We start from the raw sequence: 21,208 nt of genomic DNA on the forward strand, positions 1-21,208 counted from the left end.
TGTCCCACAGGTCCCAGTGGTCCTGTTTATTGATTGATTTCTGTTGTATTTTTCCCATTACCATTTATCCCCCTTATACCGCCTCCCCCCAGCAATCACCACACGGTTGTCTGTGAGTCCTTTTTCCTTTTTGCTCAAACCCTTCACCCCCTCACCTCCCCACCTTTGCTGTCGTCCTGCTCTCCATCTATGAGTCTGTCTCCATTTTGCTTGTTAGTTCAGCTCATTCATTAGATTCCACCTAAGAGTGAAATCGTATGGCATTTGTCTTTCTCTCCTATCTTATTTTACTTAACACAATGTTCTCCAGGTCCATCTACCCACCTTTGAGACAAAGGGTAAAAGGGTCTCAAAGGGTAAAATTTTCTTGGGAAAACATCAACAACATTAAAATACAACCCACAGAAAGGGAGAATATTTTGCCAATACATCTGATAAAGAGTTAATATCCAAAATTTATAAAGAACTTACAATACTCGACACCAAAAAATGCAAACAAGCCAATTAGAAACTGGGCTAAGCACCTGAACAGATGCTTCTCCAAAGAGGACATACAGATGGCCAATAGACACATGAAAAGATGCTCAGGGTCACTAATCATTGGAGAAATGCAAATTAAAACCACAACGAGATATCATCTCCCACCTGTCAGAGTGGCCATCATCAATCAATCAACAAACAAGTGCTGGTGAAGATGTGGAGAAAGGGGAACCCTTTTGCACTCTTTGAGGGAATGCAGACTGGTGCAGCCACTGTGGAAAGCAGTATGGAGATACCTCAGAAAATTAAAACTGGATCTGCTGTTTGACCCAGTGACCCCACTTCTGGGAATATATCCAAAGGAACCCAAAACATGAATTCAATAGAATGTAAGCACCCCTATGTTCATCTCAGTTTTATTTACAATCACCAAGATATGGAAGCACCCCAAGTATTCATCACTAGACAAGGAGATAAAACAACCATGGGACATTCACAGAATGGAATACTACTCAGCTGCAATAAAGAAGAAAATTTTGCCATTTGTGACAGTAAGGATGCATCTGGAGAACATTATGCTAAGTAAAATAAACCAGTCAGAGGAAGACAAATACGATGTGATTTCTCGCATATGTGGAAACTAATGAACAAACTGAACTAACAAGCAAAATAGCAACAGGCTCATAGATAACAGGGCAGGATGACAGCTAAGCGAGGGGAAGGTCGGGGGGGATTAAGCAAGAAGGAGAAAGGACTCATGGGCATGGACAATAGTGTGGTGATTGTGGGGAGGGGGAGGATGGTGTAAGGGGACTAAGTGGTAATGGAAGAAATACAATAAAAAAAAGAAAAATGGTGATACTCTTTAAAAAGAACTTATTACTGAAATTTCACTTGCTACATTAAAGTGTATAAATCATAAATGTACTTAGATACATTTTTACTTATGCATGCATCTGTGTAAAATACAACACAAAAGGTTCCACATGTGCCCACTCCCAGTGAATAACCCCTGCCAGTGGCCGCTCTTCTGACTGGTATCACCATAGATTAGTTTGGCTTGTTCTGGAAACGTCACATAAATGCTATCATACATATGTGTTTTTCTGTGTGTCTGTATTACTTCACTTCAATGGTATATTTGAGCTTCATCTATGTTGTTACATGCCACACTGGATCATTCCTTCTTGCTGCTACATAGTATCCTATGGAATGAATGTACTTCTGTTTCTTTTTGCAAAACCATGACATTGTGATTCCAGCATTCTTTATTCATATTTAGCTGGAACTCTTCTCTAAAAAGAAGTTACCTTTACAGACTATTTGTTGCCATTGAGGTACAGCTCATATTGAAAAGGCAAGATAAATACTGCATCCTTTTTCTTTATCAGTTTTCACAGTAATGAATTATTTCCCAGTATTCTCCAAAAGCAACAAGGGACAGTTATTGTTCTAGTATCAATTTTTACTTCATTTAATTTTTATTTCTAAGTATATTTTATTGATTATGCTATTACAGTAGTCCCAATTTTGTTCTCCCCTTTATGCCCACATCACCCTGCACCATCCTGCCTCCAGCATTCCACCCCCCTAGTTCATGTCCATGGGTTGTACATAGAAGTTCATTGGCTTCTCTGTTTCATACATTATTCTTAACCTCTCCCCATCTATTTTATGCCTACCAATTATGCTTCTTCATCCCTGTACTTCTCCCTCCATTCTTCCCCTCCCTTTCCCCACTGAAAACCCTCCATGTGATCTCCATTTCCCTGGTTCTGTTCCTGTTCTAGTTGTTTGCTTAGTTTTTATTTCTGTTTTTTAAGTTCAGTTGTGGATAGTTGCAAGTTTGTTGTCATTTCACTGTTCTAGAGTTTTATCTATTTCTTAAATAAGTCCCTTTATCATTTCATATAATACGGGCTTGGTGATGAGGAACTCCTTTAATTTGACCTTATCCAGAAAGCACTTTATCTGCCCTTTCATTCTAAATGAGAGCTTTGCTGGATCATCATCTTGGATGTAGGTCCTTGCTTTTCATGACTCACATACTTCTTTCCAGCCCCTTCTTGCCTGTAAGATTTCTTTTGAGAAATCAGCTGATAGTCTTAAGGGCACTCCTTTGTAGGTAACTGTCTCCTTTACTCTTACTCCTTTTAAGATTCTTTCCCAGTCTTTAATCTTGAGTAATATAATTATGATGTGCCTTACTTTGTTCCTCCTTGGGTGCAATTTCTTTGGGATTATCTGAGCTTCCTGGACTTCCTGGAAGTCTATATCTTTTGCCAGATTGGGGAAGTATTCCCTCATTATTTGTTCAAATAAACTCTCAATTTCTTCCTCTCGGTCTTCTCCTTCTGGCACCCCTATGATTCACATGTTAGAGAGCTTAAAGTTGCCCCAGATGTTCCTCAGCCTCTCCTCTAATTTTTTTTTCTTGAATTCCTGTTTCTTTATTCTGTTCTAGATGGATGTTTATTTCTTCTCTTTGTTCCAAATTGTTGATGTGAGCCCCAGTTTCCTACTCGTCACTGTTGATTCCCTATATGTTCTGTTTAATTTCACTTTGGGTAGCCTTCATTTCTTCCTTCATTTTGTGACTGAACTCAATCAGTTCTGTGAGCATCCTGATTACCAATGCTTTAAACTTTGTACCAGGTAGGTTGTCTATCTCCTCATCACTTAGCTCTTTTTTCTGGAATTTTGATCTGTTCTTGCATTTGGGCCATATTTCTTTGTCTTGGTGCACCTAATATGTTGTAAGGGGGCAGAGCCTTAGGTATTGTCAGTGCAGGGCAACCCATGTCCCTGCAATGTGGTGCTGTATGTGGGGGAGGGGTCTGAGAGGAAACAATGTCACTTTCTGGGCTCTCAGTCAGCCTTCAGTCATGTTCCCCACTACTCACAAGCAAATTGGGCTTCCTGGTACTACTTTCCAGGTGGGTGGGTGGGCTATGTACATTCTAGGACCCTGTGGGTCTCTCCAACAAACTCTCCTGTGAGGCTGGGAGTTTCTTCCGCCACTGCAATCCCCATAAGTTTTCACAGGCAGAGATTTTGAGGCTTTATTTCCTATGCTGTAACCCTGGTTTGTGTGGTCTGTCTCACTCCCCAGTTGTTCCTCCTGGATTATCCTCACACTAATGTGGGACCACCAGGTTCACCAGCTGCTGCCTTGCCAGGAGTCCTCCCTGCCACAGCTGCCCATCTCTGCCCCTCCTACCCATCTGAGTGAATGTTCCTTTTTTAACTCCTTGGTTTTCAGACTGCCATACAGTTCTATTTTCTGGCAATTCTGGTTCATTTTTGTTTTTAAATTTCTTGTTGTCCTGCTTTTGGTTGTGTAAAAAGGCAAAGTATACCTACCTGTGCCTCCATGTTGGTAGGAAGTCTTCTAGTATCATTTGAATTTATAATGAATTTTTAAAAGTTTCATGTGTTTTAATCAAATACAACTCTTATTCTATTGATGTCTACATTGGCCTACCTTCAGTGAGTGGCAAACTTCGAATTGGCTCCTGAATCCCTTGAACATGGCTCCATTAGCCTTCAATAGCTTCCTTGCTCTCCAGTGTAGTATCTTGTATCCTTCCTATCTCAGTCCTGGAATCACTGTTCCTCCAAGGAGCTCTGATTCCTCTGCATGAAAAATGGTATTTAGAGAACACAGTCTCAATGCTGGGGTTTTCATCATAGTTGGGCTGCAAGGAAGACTTGTGAAACTCCCACTAAAATTCCTCAACTCTTCAGGAAGTATTTTTTCTGGTCAATGCAGACTCAGTGTTCTCTTGAGTTTGTTGTGAATTTTTACCTGCTGCTCTTCTTGTTCTTTTTCAATTATTAATTGTTGTCTGTTTAGATGCATCACGTTAGATCAATGATTGTAGATTAAATAGCACTGTTCGTTTGGATCAGTTTTATTTTGGGCCCATAATTGACTAAAGGTGATGCATTTATGCATTGCATTTCCAGTGAAATTATTTATCATTATATTTCTCAAGCAGACTTACACACACTTTGCCCTGGAATCCATGAGCACAGTGATTCTTCTTTGTTATCACCTAGTTCTCCTCTACTGAAGAGTGGGAAGAGGTGGGTAGGGGAAACCAGGGTATATGGACCTACTGAACTGAACAGCATGGGTATATTTTGAGAGCCACTGCTTTAACCTAAAGGAAGGGATAGGAATTGAGGAGATTTCTAGCACCTAGATGAGAGGAAATTTGAGGCTGGGAAATGAAGGCCTCTGGTGTCAGACCCACATAACAGTCTTCTTGGCAGAAGAGGCCCTGCTGTCAGAAGTCTTACTCTGATACTTTGCTGAAGCCAAGTTCAAGAGTGCCCTCCTTGTCCTCCGGGATACAGCTGAATGGGCCTCTCCTTTTATTCTCTTCTCCCTCCAGCTTTTGGACCCATGGCTTAATTCCCAGAAGGACAGTGAGCGGGAACGGGCCATGCAATGTGCTGCCCATGTTCTTGGATTTGCTGCAACGATGAAGAACTTCAAGGTGAGGGGGAGGCTGCCCTGGAGCCTGGGCCGCATACCCAGTCTGGTTGCCCTTATTCCTGCGTTTATCCAGAGCTGCATCATGTGCATTACTGAGCCTCAGTCACTCATGCTCATCCTCCTTTGCCCCGACCCCATTGTGTTTTCTCTTGTGCATCCCATCTTGTTCTCTCCTTCGTCCCTGCTGATGTCTTCTGCTTGGTCTTTTTCTCCATCCACCAATTTTATTTCATTCCACTTGTTTCATTTTGGTACTATTCATCTGAACGAGCAGTCACTAAGCACTCACCTCGTGCCTGGCACTGTGCCAGGTGCTATAGCAAACGCACAGATGACCGAGACAGTTCCCTGACTGTATGGATCTTACAGTCCACTGTGGGGAGAGGCACACACAGCATGAATTTAAACAGAAGGTGATAATGAATGTGTAAACCAAATGTTGTGGGAATGAAACATCAAAACCAACATTACAAGTGATGGCCGTAGGGAAAGCTTCATAGAGGAAGAGGCATTTGAGTGAGGCTTGACAGGTGAGTGGGCTACCAAGAGGCAAAGAATGGAAACAGACTAAGGTCATTCCAAAACTATGACCCCTTATGTCCTTTATGGAGAGAATTCACCTGTCTAATCCTATTTCTACCGACCTCATCTAGTCTCTCCCCTTCTATGACTCTGACACATGCATTCCCTTCTCCCAGTTTTTTTCCTGCGAGAACTCAGTCCAAGGGAATGGCTCGGTAACCTCCAGCTTCTTTCCCTAGATGCAGATGGAGATCACCCAGCTGGAGCACTGGGTAAAGCTGCTGGCCGTGTGCTGCCAGGACCCTGTGAACAACTTCTGCTTTCTGTCATCCCAGGCTGCCTACAACCTCACCTGTATCCTCTCAAGAAAGAAGAGTAAGGGGAAGTTTCTCTTATCACCCACTCTACAGCCTCCCCCTTGGACTGGCCATCCCCCCACACTCTGTCCTGGGAGAGTGAGACCCAAGAAGTCAATTGAATACCTCATTTCCTTTTATGAATCTGTCCCCAAACATCTACAGTCAATCTCTTGGGCCAAAATACCCACACAGGAAATAGCTCTTTTGAACTAGTTTCTCCTCCTCCTGCCGAGCCCCATACTTTTACCCAATTCTACCTCTGCTCTGAGACAGTGAGCTTGTGGGTCCTTTGAGCTCAACTCCCACCATTCCTGTTCATGAGGACCATTCCTCCACTCCCAGCCCCACAGGACACACACAGCCCCTAGCTGACTGAGGGCAACAGGAGTTTGTCCTAGAAGGTTGGAAAGTGGGGAGCCTAAGATGCTTTCTCTTTGTCTAAGGACTGTGGCCGGGCGTTTTTGGTTCAGATATAGCAAAGAAAAAACTCACCTTCCAGGAAGATGAGGACCAGAGTAAATGGAATTCATCCCCTAGAAATGCCAATGATGTTGGCAAGGTGAGGGGACAGAACCAGAGACAAAGTCAGGAGAGCCTGGGGCTCTCGTTGCCTGATATTAGAGACTCCTGTGTGATACTTTTTGATCCCATGTCATTTCCCATTTCATTACTACATGGGAACTTACCCGTTTGGAAAAATGTTCCTACCACATGCTACCATTTTTTCTCTTTGTGCATCATGGGTCCTAACCCTTGTTGACCAGTCTCCCCAGAAGCCTTTGATTCATGATAATGATGCTTTTTGAGCAATGTGTAGATAGCATGTGTGCCTCAGAGAGATGTCACTGAGCCTCTGAGCCCCAGCCCTCCTCTCCCCATGCACTGCCTCTGCAGTCACTGACCTGTGAGCCCCACACTGCATCTGAGGTTGGTGTTATCTCCCTTCTATCCCCAAAGACTCTGTGTCAGTGAAAGTCTTCTGGATCTAGGCAGACAGCACAAGCCTAAGACAAAAGCACACCATCTTCCCAAGAGAAGCCCTCCCTACCCAGGGGTAATGGCACAGGCTGTCTAAGACAAGGGACCCCTGCATCCAACCTGATCCCACCCTGTTGCAGGCATTCGCACAGTTCTTCACCCAACCCCAGCTCACCAACTTGGCACTGATAGCTGTGGAGGAACTGAACAACAGCAGGGCCCAGTGGTCTCTGGCTTCAGCCCGGTTGTTGAGCGCTGTCTTCCAAGAGCGAGGCACAGATTTACAGAAGGTAATGTGGTGCTGCAGCAAGAGCTCTGCCCTGAAAGTCAGGAGCCCTGGGCTCCTCCCCTGGGTCTGTCACCAAGCAGCTGGAAGGCTTTGGCCAAGTCCCTCTCCTCAGGTGGCTTTACTTCACTCACCCCTAAAATCTAGGCTTGAGCTCAATTTTCTCTGTGGTCACAGGGAGCCCGAACATTGTCATTCTGAGCTTGTAACTGCAGTGTCTCCCATGTGGGTGGCTGATTCCTCAGTTAATGACAACCATGTGGAGGAGTGTAGGCACTGTTGTGGGATTCACCCTGATTCCCTGGGGTGTACCTGGGCCTAGACCTCTGTGAAAGGAAAGGCTGTGGACTGCAAACAAGCAAGCTCATCAAATATCTGACCTTTGCATAAATGTTCTATTAGGCTAACATATACAAATGAGAAAGTTTAGCATTTAAAAATCTACATTTCCTACTTCATTCAAAACAAAAAAACAAAAACAACCAAGCGAGAGCTCTGTGGTCCTTCCACACAGTGCCACTGTGCCTGCAGTTTCATGAGTGGACGTCGATCTCAGCTGAAAGGGAGAGCCCTACGATGTCACCAGAGCTTTTGTCTTCCCTCTGGAGGGTCTTGTGTGTCCTGAGAAACCTGGGAACTTCTCTCTGGACTTCAGGGCTATGGGCAGTCATTGGCTATAGGGGTGTGGACATGAGCTTCTGGAATTGTTTTTATGGCCCTTTTTGGTCCGGCCTCTGGCACCCCAGAACTCTGCCTTGAGAAAAGAGTCACTGACAGGACTGTAACTAGGCCCCCTTGAGCTTGAGGAGTTGGCAGACAGGGAGGAGGAGGGAAGAAAGTAAAGAAGGAACAACTGAGGTTCTTCTGGCTCTACCCTATAGGTTGAGGAGATTGTGGAAGGCATCCTGGAACAGCTCAAATCCCAGCTGGAGCCCAGCACAAAGGAGGAGACCCTTCGGGCCATGTGCTTGCTGGCTGGCAACAACACCCACACTGTGGTGCCCCTGCTGCTCAACAAGCCTCTCCCTTGGGATAGGTATCCTTCTCAAGGCCGTGGAGAACATCCTCCCTCCCCAGGAACCCTCCCCTGCTCCACCCCAAGTCCATGACAAATATCTGTGCACCAGCTTGCTTTCTCCTGATGTCAGGCAAACTTCATGTTCTCTAACCAAGTCCTTTTGAGTCCCCCTCCCTCTGGCACCTGAGAACTGGCCTTTCATAGGCCTGAGACCAGACTAGTCCTAGGACCATGGTTGCCAGGGTCCATCACATAGCTGTCTCTGGGTCCTGCAGAATCATTCTGGACCTGTGGAAGATGTTTGGCACCCAGCAAGAGACCACCATCAACATCCTGCTGCTGCTCTCGGGCATTTTGGAACAGTGCCGCACAGGGGAAAGGAGAGAGATGGTGCCCCAGCATGTGTTGGTCAGCATGAGGGAGGACATGGGGCTGAGGAATCACTGGGACTTGGGAGCAGATCTGAAGATCAAAGCACACCTGCAGGGTGGGAGCAGGTGTCAGGGAGGAGCAAAGAGGAGAGCTTTAACACTGGTCTCCCTGATACTGCACATGCGTGGATGTGGACGTCCAGAAAATGCACGATGTAGAAAGGGCGGAGTTCAGCCCCATTTCATGGACAGGGAAACTGATGTTCAGAGTTCATCAGGTTTTTCTATCTCGTTGTGTGAGGGCAGACACTCATTTTCCTGGAGCCTGGCTGGAGGAATGGGGAGCAGAGGAGGAGGTTTAGTTTCCTAAAATTGGGTTAGACAAAGAAGGCCCCAAATCATTTTCTGTTGAAAATTCAGAGTTGTTTCCTTTTTGTTTGTATGTTGAGGAATGAAGAGAGAGCAGAGTACATGTGCATGGCTCCTCATTTTCCCAGGGATGAGCTGTGGGCTTTCCATCTTTGGGTGTCCTTTGGGCAGTAACAAGTGGGGCAGGGCTGGACACAGTGTGTGGGATCATAGGACCATTTTGTCTGCATCAGGCCTACTCAGTTCTGCTTCCCTTCTTCCCATGTGTCTTCCCCAGGCGGCCTGTGCCTTGTATGAGATGCTGTCTGGGTCCCTGTGCCAGGACTCCATTCATGAACTCTTCCCACGGCTCTTGCTGGCTGTGCTATGTCACCTCCACTGCGTGATTGACAAATATCCTTCCCTGGAGGTTGTCTACATGGAGAAACAGAGCCCAGGGAAGGAGAGCAAGGTCTTTAACCCAGCTGGGTAAGCCTAACCCCGTGTGATGGAGGAATGGGACTAGTGAGCTCCAGAAGGCCCTGGGCAACTGGATGCTGATCCACTAGGGAGGCTGAGAAGGAGATGCTGGGCTTCCACACTGATATTCTATCTATTTATGGGTGTGGGAGCTTTCTCTTCCCTCCTTTTCTCTCATGTGCTGTTCTCCTGATTCACTCAGTGGTTCACATCTATGTTCCTAACTCTGCATGTGAAAAGTTTCAATTAGATGGTGAATGACAGGGCAAGACTAACCCCATGTCATTCTCTCCATGTGGTTGTGGCCATTCAAATCTGGGTGACCTGTGGCTGAGCTCTGTCACTAGCTGTGCCATCTTGTGCAAGTCACTACTGCAGTTTTCTGCAGTAAAGTGAGGGTTGAACTCCTAAATAAATGATTGTTGTACTTCTTTCTAAAGCCTCAGGGTATTCTATTCAAGTGCAACCTTACATAAGAAATAAAATGAGTCAGCAGAGACACTCAGATTGGGTGGCTGTGGATGTGAAGACATATCCTAACCTTTCTATGCCATGGAGAGCAGAATGCGAACACCATGGCTCTCCAACATCTCTGGAGCCTCTTCTGTAAGACTGTGTGGTTGCATGAATACTGAGGTTGAAGGGCTGAGTAGGTGAGCGACTGGAGATGGGTTTCAGAGAGCTGTGGATTTTCAGAGTTGGGAGGCAGAACCCACCTAGCTACCAGGTTAGGGAACTGTCTCCTAGTTTGCCAGCATAAGGATGCAAACTTGGGCATAACACCTTATCCATCTGTCTGTCCCTCTCTTTTCCCAAACCCCATGATGACTGGCCTTCAGGTGTGCCTTAGAGGTGGTAAAGTTGCTGCTGACGGCTGCATGTGGTGGATTGTTGGCCGACACAGAAGAGCAGAAGTGCTGGGAGCTTCTATGCAACCCCCAACTATACTACTTAGGGGTCATAGAACTGACAAGGTGGGAACCATTTTCCCAGCAAGCTTCATGCCACTCTTGCCCCGTACCTGAAATTTTCCAGGTCCCAGCACTCAAATACAGCAGCCTTTACCCTTCCCTTCCTCATCCCCAGACCTCAGCACTCACGTTTCCCCTGTTCTGTGCACACTGCCCCTTTTCCCCATCCCCACCCCCCAGCCCCTGTCCAGCAACTCCTGAGTTCCCTTCTCCCACCCCAGTTGCATTGTGAAGAACTGTGATCCAGACATGCTGCAGCGTGTTCTGACGTATGTCAAGAACTTCTTCTGCAGCGTGGATAATAGTCAGAAGATCTTGTCCAGGAGCATCTATACAGAGGTGAAAGCCTTGGGAGAGAACCCCAGCCCCTGCCATTCATTGCCCGCAGCTGAGGGCTATTTAACAGAAATGTTAAATAACGTGCCCCACAAAGTAGAAAGAATAGAATTGGGCCATGTAAAGTGGGGTTTCCTTGCCTGTAACTCAAGGAGCCTGGTTAAAAGGGGCAGGGAGAGCCTGGGGAGGAGATCAGCAGCTCTAGTCCACTCAGAGTGATCCTTGGATCCCAGCATCTGGCCTGAAACACAGACTTTATGTGCATCATCTTCCATGGCCTTCGTTTCTACCCCATGTGTACAGATCTGAATGTGTTCACAACTCATTACAGCCCTACCTACATCTGGGGCCCGAGGGAGGGCTGAGAAAGATTGGGGTACCCATTTTTTCACCATCCACATCTGTAGTTTCCTTGTTCCCACAGCTGCTCAGTCATGAATCAGTGGCTGAGACTGTGAGACAGAACTTTGTGGGCAGTCTGTCCAGTTGGATCAGGGAGCCCAACATTGTCATCAAGGAAATCGGGCTCCGTGGGATCCGTAACCTAGCACTGCACCCAGGAAAAGTAAGAATGAGGGGACCCAGTGGGAACCCAGTGTAAGTTTCCAAACCATTTAATGTACCTCCCCTGGGTCTCTTGGTTTCTCAGGGCTTAGTTCATTCCCCACCCCTCATTCTAGGGCAGCCTACCATCCAGTCTGTAGACTTACACAGCCTGTCCATGAGGCCCACACACCCTTAGCACCAGCCCCTTCCATGTCCTCAGTGCATCCAGCTGCTCAATCCCCTGTGTCTGATTCTCTTAGGCACCATCTCTTTTCTCACATAAATCCTTGTCCCTGAAGTGTTGCATGATCCGCAGGTGGTAAGTGATCTGTGCCTTCTTCCAAATAGTCAGACACTTTGAAGACCCTGGTTCCCTCCTTGGAAGAACTCCTGAAGGATGATGAGTGGCGAGTAAGGGCAGAGGCAGTGAAGGCCCTACAGAGCATCACCCACCACGGGAACAGAGAGGACATCAAGCTGGTCATTGGCAGCATCACTGAGCAACTGCTTTCACTCCTTAATGATGTACGGGCCTAAGTCCTTGGGAGTAGTTGGGATCAATAGGGGCTGGAGCTGCAGATGAACTGTTCAAGCTGAATTAAGGATTCTGGGGCTGGGCTATGGGACTGTGGTGGAAGGCTGAAATCACTGAGGGGCAGAGAAAAGGAGACGTGGCTACTTGAAGCAGTGCATTTGACTGGCCCCAAATTCATCCCCTATTACATACAGATGTGCCCAGCACACACTCATCCACTCCTCTCTTGTCACTAGCTCCCTGAGGGAGCTACTGAAGGAAAAAAAAAGATGATACTGATAAGAAATTGGTTGTGACTCCCAGGATCTTCTCCTGCAGACTTGAAGAGTGTGGAGAGACCTCATGACTTCCAGCCTCCTTCCAAACAACACAGGGACCCTAGAATGCTAGGAGCCTGGTCTCAAACCCAAAAGCTCAGAAACTTGAACTTCCCAGACCAGTACCTATTCTCTCCATATCTTATCCTCCTTACAGAACATAGAACTTTTGACATGATGGGATTTGACATGAGAGAAGCTTGCTCACAGTGCTGCTGTTCTGGCATCTATAACTTTTGAGTTTTTGAACCTTGGATTTAAATTATTTTTGTGTCACTCTCCTCATCTCTAAGAGCCTGGACACTCCCTCCATTGTGGCAGGGTCAACATCTGATTCATCTATATCTCAGATACTTATAAAGTCCAACAGGGATATTTCACTTTACAAAGCCTAAAGATAATCTTTTCCCTTCCTGCAAGCAATGACAGGATCGTAGAGTGCTTTAACTCTGATTGCACCCTCCCATTTTCTATATTAATATTGTCTAGTGTTTTACTTTCACATTCTTTACAATCCCCAAATTTGGTCTTTAACACCATCATCATTATTGATGTTGTTTTATACAGTCAATACTTATCCAGATTTACCTCTATGTTTATATACGCCTTGGTTTACCTTTTCTTCTCATAGCTTTCGCCCCACTTCTAGATTACCTTTTCTTTCTTTATGGCTTCTTCAGTGACGATATGTTAATAGTCAATGTTTCAGTCTTTGTCTGAAAATATCTTCATTTGTCTCACATGTGTCTTTAGTTCTCAGCAGTTGAGGATGTGTTGGCATGAATTACCTCCCTTTCAGCCTGTTTGGGGTTCACTAAATTTTTTTGAAACATCTATATTTATGTCTTCTATCAAACTTTGAAAGTTATTAGCCATTGTCTCTTCAAGTTTTGTTCAGCACCACATTCTTCCTCCTCTCCTTTTAGGAGTTTGATGACAGTAATGTTGGACCTTTTGTTCTTGTCCAGGAGGTCCCAAGATTCTGTTCATTTTCAATTATCTTTCTCTGTGTGTATCAGATTAGATAATTTGTATTGATCTTTGTTCAATGGCTACTCTGCCATCTCTGTTTTGCTACTTAGTCTACTAAATTTGTATTTCTCTGTTTAACAATTTCCCATGGTTTTTCCTTATAGCTTCTATTTTTTAAAGATTTTTAAAAAGAGTTCATTTATTTATTTTTAGAGAGGGAAGGCAGGGAGAAAGAGAGAGAGAGAGAGAGAGAGAAACATCAATGTGAGGTTGCTGGGGGCTGTGGCCTGCAACCCAGGCATGTGCCCTGCCTGGGAATTGAACCTGTGATGCTTTGGTTCGCAGCCTGCACTCAATCCACTGAGCTATGCCAGCCAGGGCTATATCTTCTGTTTCTTTGCTGAGACGTTTATTTTTGTATTCATTTCTAGGGTGTTAATTGTTGCTTTTGGAGTATTTGTATATAAGCTGCTTTAAGATTTATATCAGATGATTGCAGTGTCTGTTTCCTCTTGACTGGCATGTCAATGGCGTTTTCCCATGTGAGTTAAGGTTTTCCTGGCTCTTCACACAGGGTGTGATTTTTTATTGTATCTTTTTAAATATTATATTATGTAACTCTGGGTCTCATCTAAATCTTATGGAGTTTGCTGATGTTTTTACTTTAGAAGGCAACTGACCTCTTTATCTTAGGTTGCAGGTTGTGACTTGCTGCTGTGAGTATGCTGTTATTTCAGTGTCAGTTCTAAATTCATTGCCTTTGCTCTTTGAGTTTTCACTTGCCCAGGTTCCTCCTCCTCCAAGAGCTCCCACTTTTACAGTTCCCACTTTTACAGTCCCCACGGTCCATTTTCCCCACTGTTTGGCCAGATAGCTGGGGCTTATTCATGCTGCAATGGCAGCCAAGTGTGTGACTGTGCCTACAGTTGAGCCAAGTGCCATGAGGGCAGAGAAACGAAGTAAAGCACTCGGGGTTTGTCCATTTTCTTGGGGTCTCAGCTCCTTCAAGTGAAGACTTAAGGTTTCCCTCCCTCAGAGTCTGGGTCCCCATGGATTCCCATTGGTGCTTGTATGGGGGCTGCTGCATGAGGGAACAAGTGAAGAAAAAGATATGAGGGATTTCCCCACTCTCTTGGGGCACTGTGAGTTCCCGTTCTGGCCCCTTGAGGTTAATTGGAGTGCGTCTCTTGGAGTTCTCTGTCTGTCCATTGTGAATGCTTCCCAATTTATTCCCAGGCTTTAATTTTATTTTATTTTATTGTTTTATTTTATTATTTTATTTCATTTTATTAGTTTATTTCATTTTATTTTATTTTATTTTATTTTATTTTATTTTATTTTATTTTTTAGATGCAATTGTGAATTAGATTGTTCTCTTATGTTCCCTTCCTGATAGTGACAGTTACTTACTGGTGTATAAAATGCAACTGATTTGTGCATATTATTTTGTATCCTGATAGTTTACTGAATTCATTGATCAATTTTAGATTTTGGGTTAAATCCTTATGGTTGTCTATATAAGTAGCATGTTGCTTGCAAACAATGGCAGTTTTATTTCTTTTTTTTTTTTTGTTTTTTTTTTTTTTTTTTTTTTTTTTGTTTTTTTTTTTTTAAATATATTTTATTGATTATGCTATTACAGTTGTCCCATTTCCCCCCTTCTCTCCCCTCCCCCCTGTACCCCCTCCCACCCACATTTCCCCCTTTAGTTCATGTCCATGTGTCATATTTATGAGTTCTTTAGTTTCTACATTTCCCGTACTATTCTTGCCCTCCCCCTATCTATTTTCAACCTACATTCTATGCTACTTATTCTCTATACCTTTTCCCCCTCTCTCCTCCTCCCACCCCCCTGCTGCTAACCCTCCATGTGCCCTCCATTTCTGTGGTTCTGTTCCTGTTCTAATTGTTTACTTAGTTTCTTTTGGTTTTGCTTTAGGTGTGGTTGTTGATATTTGTGAGTTTGCTGTCCTTCTACTATACATGTCTTTTCTTTATCTTCTTTTCTTAGATAAGTCCCTTTAGCATTTCATAAAATAAGGGCTTGGTGATGATGAACTCCTTTAACTTGACCTTATCTGGGAAGCACTTTATCTGCCCTTCCATTCTAAATGAGAGCTTTGCTGGATAGAGCAATCTGGGATGTAGGTCCTTGTCTTTCATGACTTGGAATATTTCTTTCCAGCCCCTTCTTGCCTGTAAGGTCTCTTTGGAGAAATCAGCTGACAGTCTGATGGGAACTCCTTTGTAGGTGACTGTCCCCTTACCTCTTGCTGCTTCTAGGATTCTCTCCTTCGTTTTTACCTTGGCTAATGTAATTATGATGTGCCTTGGTGTGTTTCTTCTTGGGTCCAACTTCTTTGGGGCTCTCTGAGCTTCTTGGATTTCTTGGAAGACTGTTCCCTTTGCCAGATTGGGGAAGTTCTCCTTTATTATTTGTTCAAATACGTGCTCAATCTGTTGCTTTTCCCCTTCCGATTCTGGTACCCCTATAATTCGGATATTGGAACGTTTAAAGGTGTCTTGGATGCTCTTAATCTTTTCCTCAATTTTTTGAATTCTTATTTCATCATGCTTTCCTGCTTGGTTGATTCTAACTTCCTTCTGGTCCACTGTATTGTTTTGAGACTCATGTTCCTTCCTTTCACTATTGGCTCTCCTCCGCGTGTCTTCCTGCATCTGTTTTATGGTAATCTGCATTCTTTCATCTAGATTTCGTCCAAAATCCACCAGTTCCGTGAGCTTTCTGATCACCAGTATTTTGAACTGCGCATCTGATAGATTGGCTAATTCTTGGTCGCTCAAAAGGATGAGTCCTGGGGGACTGATCTGCTCTGTTGAAAACATGGTTTTGTTTTGTTTTTTTTTCCCCTGTCTCTCCTTTTTTTTTTTCGGTCTGGTTGCTCTTGTTACGGTGGGAGGCGGAGACTTAGGTGCTCCACGGGGCTGGGCACCCCGGTCGCTAGATTGTGACGTTATATGTCGGGGTGGGGCGGGGGCGGGAGAAAACAGTGGCGGTAGTTCCGTTCCCCTGGACTCAGACCCTTGTCTGGGCTTCCGGGCCGCGAGTTCTGCCCTGGTCCACAATCGCTGCCCCTCTGGGTCTGCCAGCCGCAGCTTGCGTACTCAGGGATCACTGCTTCCTTCTTACGCGCCCGATGGCTTTTGTGCCGATTTCGCGCCAAACCTTCCCCCAACCTCCGCGAGCCGCCGACCCGAGCCAGCCCCGCGCCTGCCGGCTCGTCTTCTCCTACCAGTCCGGATAAACGCGTCTACTTCAACTTCTTGGCTGCCCAACTTCCATTCCGATAAATCCTCTGCCGGATCTGGGTGTTATTCTGATAGTAAATTATTGTTGTAAATTATTGGTTTTCTAATCTTGGTTGTACGAGGAGGTACGGTGCATCCACCTATTCCTCCATCTTGCCGGAAGTCTGTAGTTTTATTTCTTCCTTCCCTTTTGAATGCCCTGTTCTTCTATTTCTTGTTTGATTGCTATTGCCTGAGAGTGCCTACGGGATGAAAGTGGACATCCCTTTCCTCTTCCTGATCTCTTAGTTATTTCCCCATTGAGTTTGATGTTAGCTGTGTGCTTGTCGTATTGGCCTTTATTATGTGATGATATGTTCCTTCTATTGTTACTGCATCTATTGGTATGATCTTATGACTTTCATGTGGTTGTTTATGTGGTAGATCTTGTTAATTGACTTGGAGATATTGTACTATCCTTGCATCCCAGGTTTAAATCCCACTTGATCATGGTGTATTATCTTTTTAATGAATTGTTGAATTCATTTTGCTAATATTTTGTCAAGTATCTTTGCATCAATGATCACCAGGAACATTGCTCTATAATTTTCTTCCTTTGAAGTTTATCTGATGTTGGAGTCAGGGTCATGCTGGCCTCATAAAATAAGCTTGGGAGTCGTCCCTTCTCTTGAGCTTTTCCGAATGGTTTGAGAAGGATAAGTGTTCCTCTTTGAATGTTTGCTAAAATTCACTTGTGAACCCCCCTATCCAGGACTTTTGTTTGTTGCGAGTATTTTGTTTACTGCTTTGATTTTGTTGGTTGTAATGGGTCGGTTTGGAGTTTCAGTTTCTTCTTGATTCAGTTTGGCAAGATTTTATGTGTCTATGAATGTATCCATTTCTCCAGTTTGTCTAATTTATTCTCATATAGTTACTCATAATATTGCCTTATAATCCTTTGTATTTTATGGTTTCACTTCTTACTTTTACTCTTTCATTTATTATTTTATTTCTCTGGATCCCCTTTCTGGGGGTATTTGGTTAAGGATTTACAAATCTTGTTCACCTTTTCAAAGAATCTGTTGTTCATGACCTTGATCTTCTGTGTTAAATTTCTAGACTATTTCATTTATATCTCTCTAATCTTTATTATTTCCTTTAGTCTGCTCACTTTGTGCTCTATTTTTTTGTTCTAGTTTTAGTGTACTCACTTTGTGCTCTGTTTTTTTTCTAGTTTTGGTCTACTCACTTTGTGCTCTGTTTTTTTTTTTTTACCTATAACATTAGGTTGTTTATTAAAGATTTTTCTTGTTCTCTTTTTTTTTTTTTTTTGCGGTAACTCCCTGCTGCCATGAATATTCCTCTTACCACTACTTTTGTTGTGTCATCAAGATTATACAGTTGTGTTTTTATTTTCTCTTGTCTTTTTTCTTTTTAATCAGTTTTTTTAATGTTCAAATACACTTATCTCGATTTTCCCTCCACCAATTCACCTGCCCGCCCACCCCCACCTCCCTCCCTTAATCCTACCCACCTTTGGCTTTGTCCATGATTCCTTTATACATGTTCTTTGACAACTGTTTCCCTTCTTTCCCCTGTTGTTTCCCTCCTGACTACCCTGTGGTTACTGTCAGTTTGTTCTTTATTTTCATGGCTCGTTGTGTTTTTCTGGGTGGTTTGTTTTGTTGATTAGGTTCCACTTATAGGTGAGGTCATATGGTATTTGTCTTTCATGCCTGGCTTATTTCACTTAGCATAATGTTCTCCAGTTCCACCCATGCTGTTGCAAAGGATAGGAGCCCCTTCTTTATCTCTGCTGCATAATATTCCATTGTGTAAATGTACAACCTTTTTTGATCCAGTCATTTATTGATGGGTACCTAGGCTGCTTCTAGCACTTGACTATTGTAAATTGTGCTGCTGTGAACATCGGGGTGCATAGATTCTTTTGAATTAGTGTTTCAGGATCCTTAGGGTATAATCCCAGCAGTGGAATTGCCAGGTCAAAAGGAAATTCCATTTTTAGTTTTCTGAGGAAATTCCATAGTGTTTTTCACAGTGGCTGCACCAGTCTGCATTCCCACCAACAGTGACTAGGGTTCCCTTTTCTCCACAACCTTGCTAGCACGTCTTGCTTATTGATTTGTTTATGATCACCATTCTGACTGGTGTTGAGTAGTATCCTATTGTGGTTTTAATGTGCAACTCTCTGATGGGCAGTGATGCTGAGCATCCTTTCATATGTCTCTGGGCCCTCTGTATGTGCTACTTGGAGAAGTGTCTGTTCCGGCCTTTTGCCCATTTTTTAATTGGATTGTTTATCTTCCTGGTATGGAGTCATGTGAGTTCTTTATATATTTTGGAGCTCAAACCCTTGTCTGTGTTATCTCTGGCAAATATATTTTCCCATACTGTTGGTTCCTTTTTCATTTTGCTATTGTTTTCTATAGTCGTGTAGAAGCTTTTTAATTTGATGAGGTTCCATTTGTTTATCTTTCCTTTATGTCCCTTGCTCTAGGGGACATACCAGTGAAAATACTGCTGTTTTGAATATCTGAGATTTTCCTGCCTGTGTTCTCCTCTAGTATGGTACTTTTATGGTATCATGACTTCTATTTATGTCTTTCATTCATCTTGTGTTTATTTTTGTGTATGGTGTAAGTTGGTGATCAAGTTTCTTTTTTTTTTTTTTACGTGGAGCTGTCCAGATGTCCCAACAACATTTGCTGAAGAGGCTATTTTTGCTCTATTTGATGCTTCTGCCCCCTTTATCAAATATTAATTGACCATAGCAACCTGAGTTTATTTCTGGGCTCTCTATTCTATTCCATTGATCTAGGTGTCTGTTCTTATGCCACTACTGGACTGTTTTGATTACAGTGGCTTTGTAACACAGTTTGATGTCAGGTATGGTGATCCCTCCTACTTTGTTCTTTTTCAGAAATGCTGTGGCTATTCGGGTCATTTATGGTTCCATGTAAATTTTTGAAATATTTTTTCTATATCTGTGAAATGTGTCATTGGTATTTTAATAGGGATTGCATTGAGTCTATCGATTGCTTTGTGCAGTATAACTTTTTGATAATGTTAATTCTTCCAATCCATGAACATGGTATATGCTCATACCATGATTCTTCCTTGATCTCATTGTTAACCCATTCAATGTTTAGTAATGTATTATTTGGCCTATGTGTGTTTGTGTGTTTTTCAGTTTTTTTCTTGTAATTGATTCCTAGTTTTGTACTGTTGTGGTCAGAGAAGATGCTTGATATATTTTCAATCCTCTTAAATGAATTGAGACTGGTTTTGTGTCCTAATATGTGGTCTATCCTGGAAAATGTTTCATGTGCACTTGAAAGGATGTATAGTCTACTGCTTTGGGGTGAAAAGCTCTGACAATGTCAATTGTCAATGGTGTCTAAAATTTTTCTATGATAACTGTATTACTGTCCACCTGTCCTTTATGTTCACTAAGATTTATTTTACATAGTTAGGTGTCCCTGCGGTGAGCACATCAGTGTTTACAAGAGTTATGGCCTCTTGTTGGATTGATCCCTTTATTATTGTGTAACGTTCTTCTTTGTCTCTTATTGTAGCCTTTGTTTAAAGTCCATTTTGTCTGATAGAACTATTGCTACCACAGGGTCTTGTTTGTTTGATTCCATTTGCATGATACTTCTTTTCCATATCTTTCAGTTTGTGTGTCCTTCCTTCTCAGGAGGGGTTCTTCAGACAGCATGTTTATGTGTCTTTTCTGATTCGTTCAGCTAACCTGTACCTTTTGACTAGAGCATTTAATCCATTTACATTGAAAGTGTTTTTATAAGTATGTGTTTATTGGCATTTAATTCTTTCTAATACTGCTCCTCTTTTTTTCCTTCCTTCTTCTTACAGGAGTCTCTTTAACATTTCTTATAATACTGGATTGGTGGTAATGAGCTTTTTCTGGTCTGGGAGCTTCTCATTTCTCCTTCAGTTTTAAATGATAGCCTGGCTGGTTAGTGTAGTCTTGGTTTGTATGTCCCTGATTTTCCTCAATTTGAATATTTCTTGCCAGTCCCTTCTGGCCTGCAAAGTTTATTGATAAACCAGCTGACAATCATGTGGGAGCTCCCTTGTATGCAAGGAGCTCACTGTTTTTCTTTTGCTGCTTTTAATATTCTCTATTTGCACTGACTTGTTAAGAGGACACCTGGGTTTCTGGCAGAATCCCTTCTTTCCCTAGTGGATAAAATCCCTGCCAATTTTGACAGCCAGATGTTAGGTGTGTTTCTTATTTTGGCTCTGTTTCTCTGGGCTGGGGAGCAGGTGGAGAGTTGAGACCCTTTGCTCCTTAGAGTCTGCCTTTATAGGTGAGATATCCCTCTGCTTTACCAACTGCTGCGTGTGGGTGCGGGGTCAGCCCTTTCTGCATCTCAGCCCTTGCTGTCGGTCTCAAGGTGCCTTCTTCTGTAAACCGTTGGTTATAAGACTTCTAGTCAGCTAGTGTTCAGCTGGTTGTTCAGGTTGATGGTTCTATAATTTAGTTGTAATTTTGGTTTGCCCCTGGGAGGAAGTGAGGGTGATTTCCCCCTGCTCCACCACCGACTTAGATCCTGTTTTTTTTTTTTTTTAAGTTGAAGTACTACCATTGAATCACCTCTCAGTTTAGGCATTATGTGCTCTGTGCAAAAGATGATAGTGTATATATTCAACTTGTTAAAATGTCTGTTTTTCACATCCTACAAATTCAGAGACAGTTTTGTCCTATCATGCCTGTTATTTAGTACTGTGCCTAACTCATGATTGGTGCTTAACAGGGCTTAATCAATTAATATGTAATGTACTCCTGAAAGTGTGCAAAGTGTGGCTGTTTGTGATTGTTGTTAATATAGATTTAAACAATTATATGCAATTATAGATTTATATAATTACTGACTAATATATATAATTATTA

General features: G+C 43.2%; 1 protein-coding gene and 1 long non-coding RNA gene across 2 annotated transcripts in view; both read left to right on the plus strand.

The window, feature by feature from the left end:
* Nucleotides 1-6,348: 6,348 nt before the first annotated feature.
* LOC118498433 (maestro heat-like repeat-containing protein family member 1) overlaps nucleotides 6,349-21,208 on the plus strand; it is a 34,734-nt gene continuing 19,874 nt past the window's right edge. Inside the window, exon 1 of the mRNA XM_036016493.1 lies at nucleotides 6,349-6,424. The gene's annotated coding sequence lies outside the window, so the exon portion shown is untranslated. The remainder of the gene's footprint in view (nucleotides 6,425-21,208) is intronic.
* Nucleotides 11,079-11,637, plus strand: LOC118499012. The gene is made up of 2 exons (XR_004901512.1): nucleotides 11,079-11,218; nucleotides 11,548-11,637. It is a non-coding gene; the product is annotated as an uncharacterized LOC118499012 (long non-coding RNA).

The sequence above is a fragment of the Phyllostomus discolor genome, chromosome 2 (genome assembly GCF_004126475.2).
Source record: "Phyllostomus discolor isolate MPI-MPIP mPhyDis1 chromosome 2, mPhyDis1.pri.v3, whole genome shotgun sequence".
NCBI classification, from domain to species: Eukaryota; Metazoa; Chordata; class Mammalia; order Chiroptera; family Phyllostomidae; genus Phyllostomus; species Phyllostomus discolor.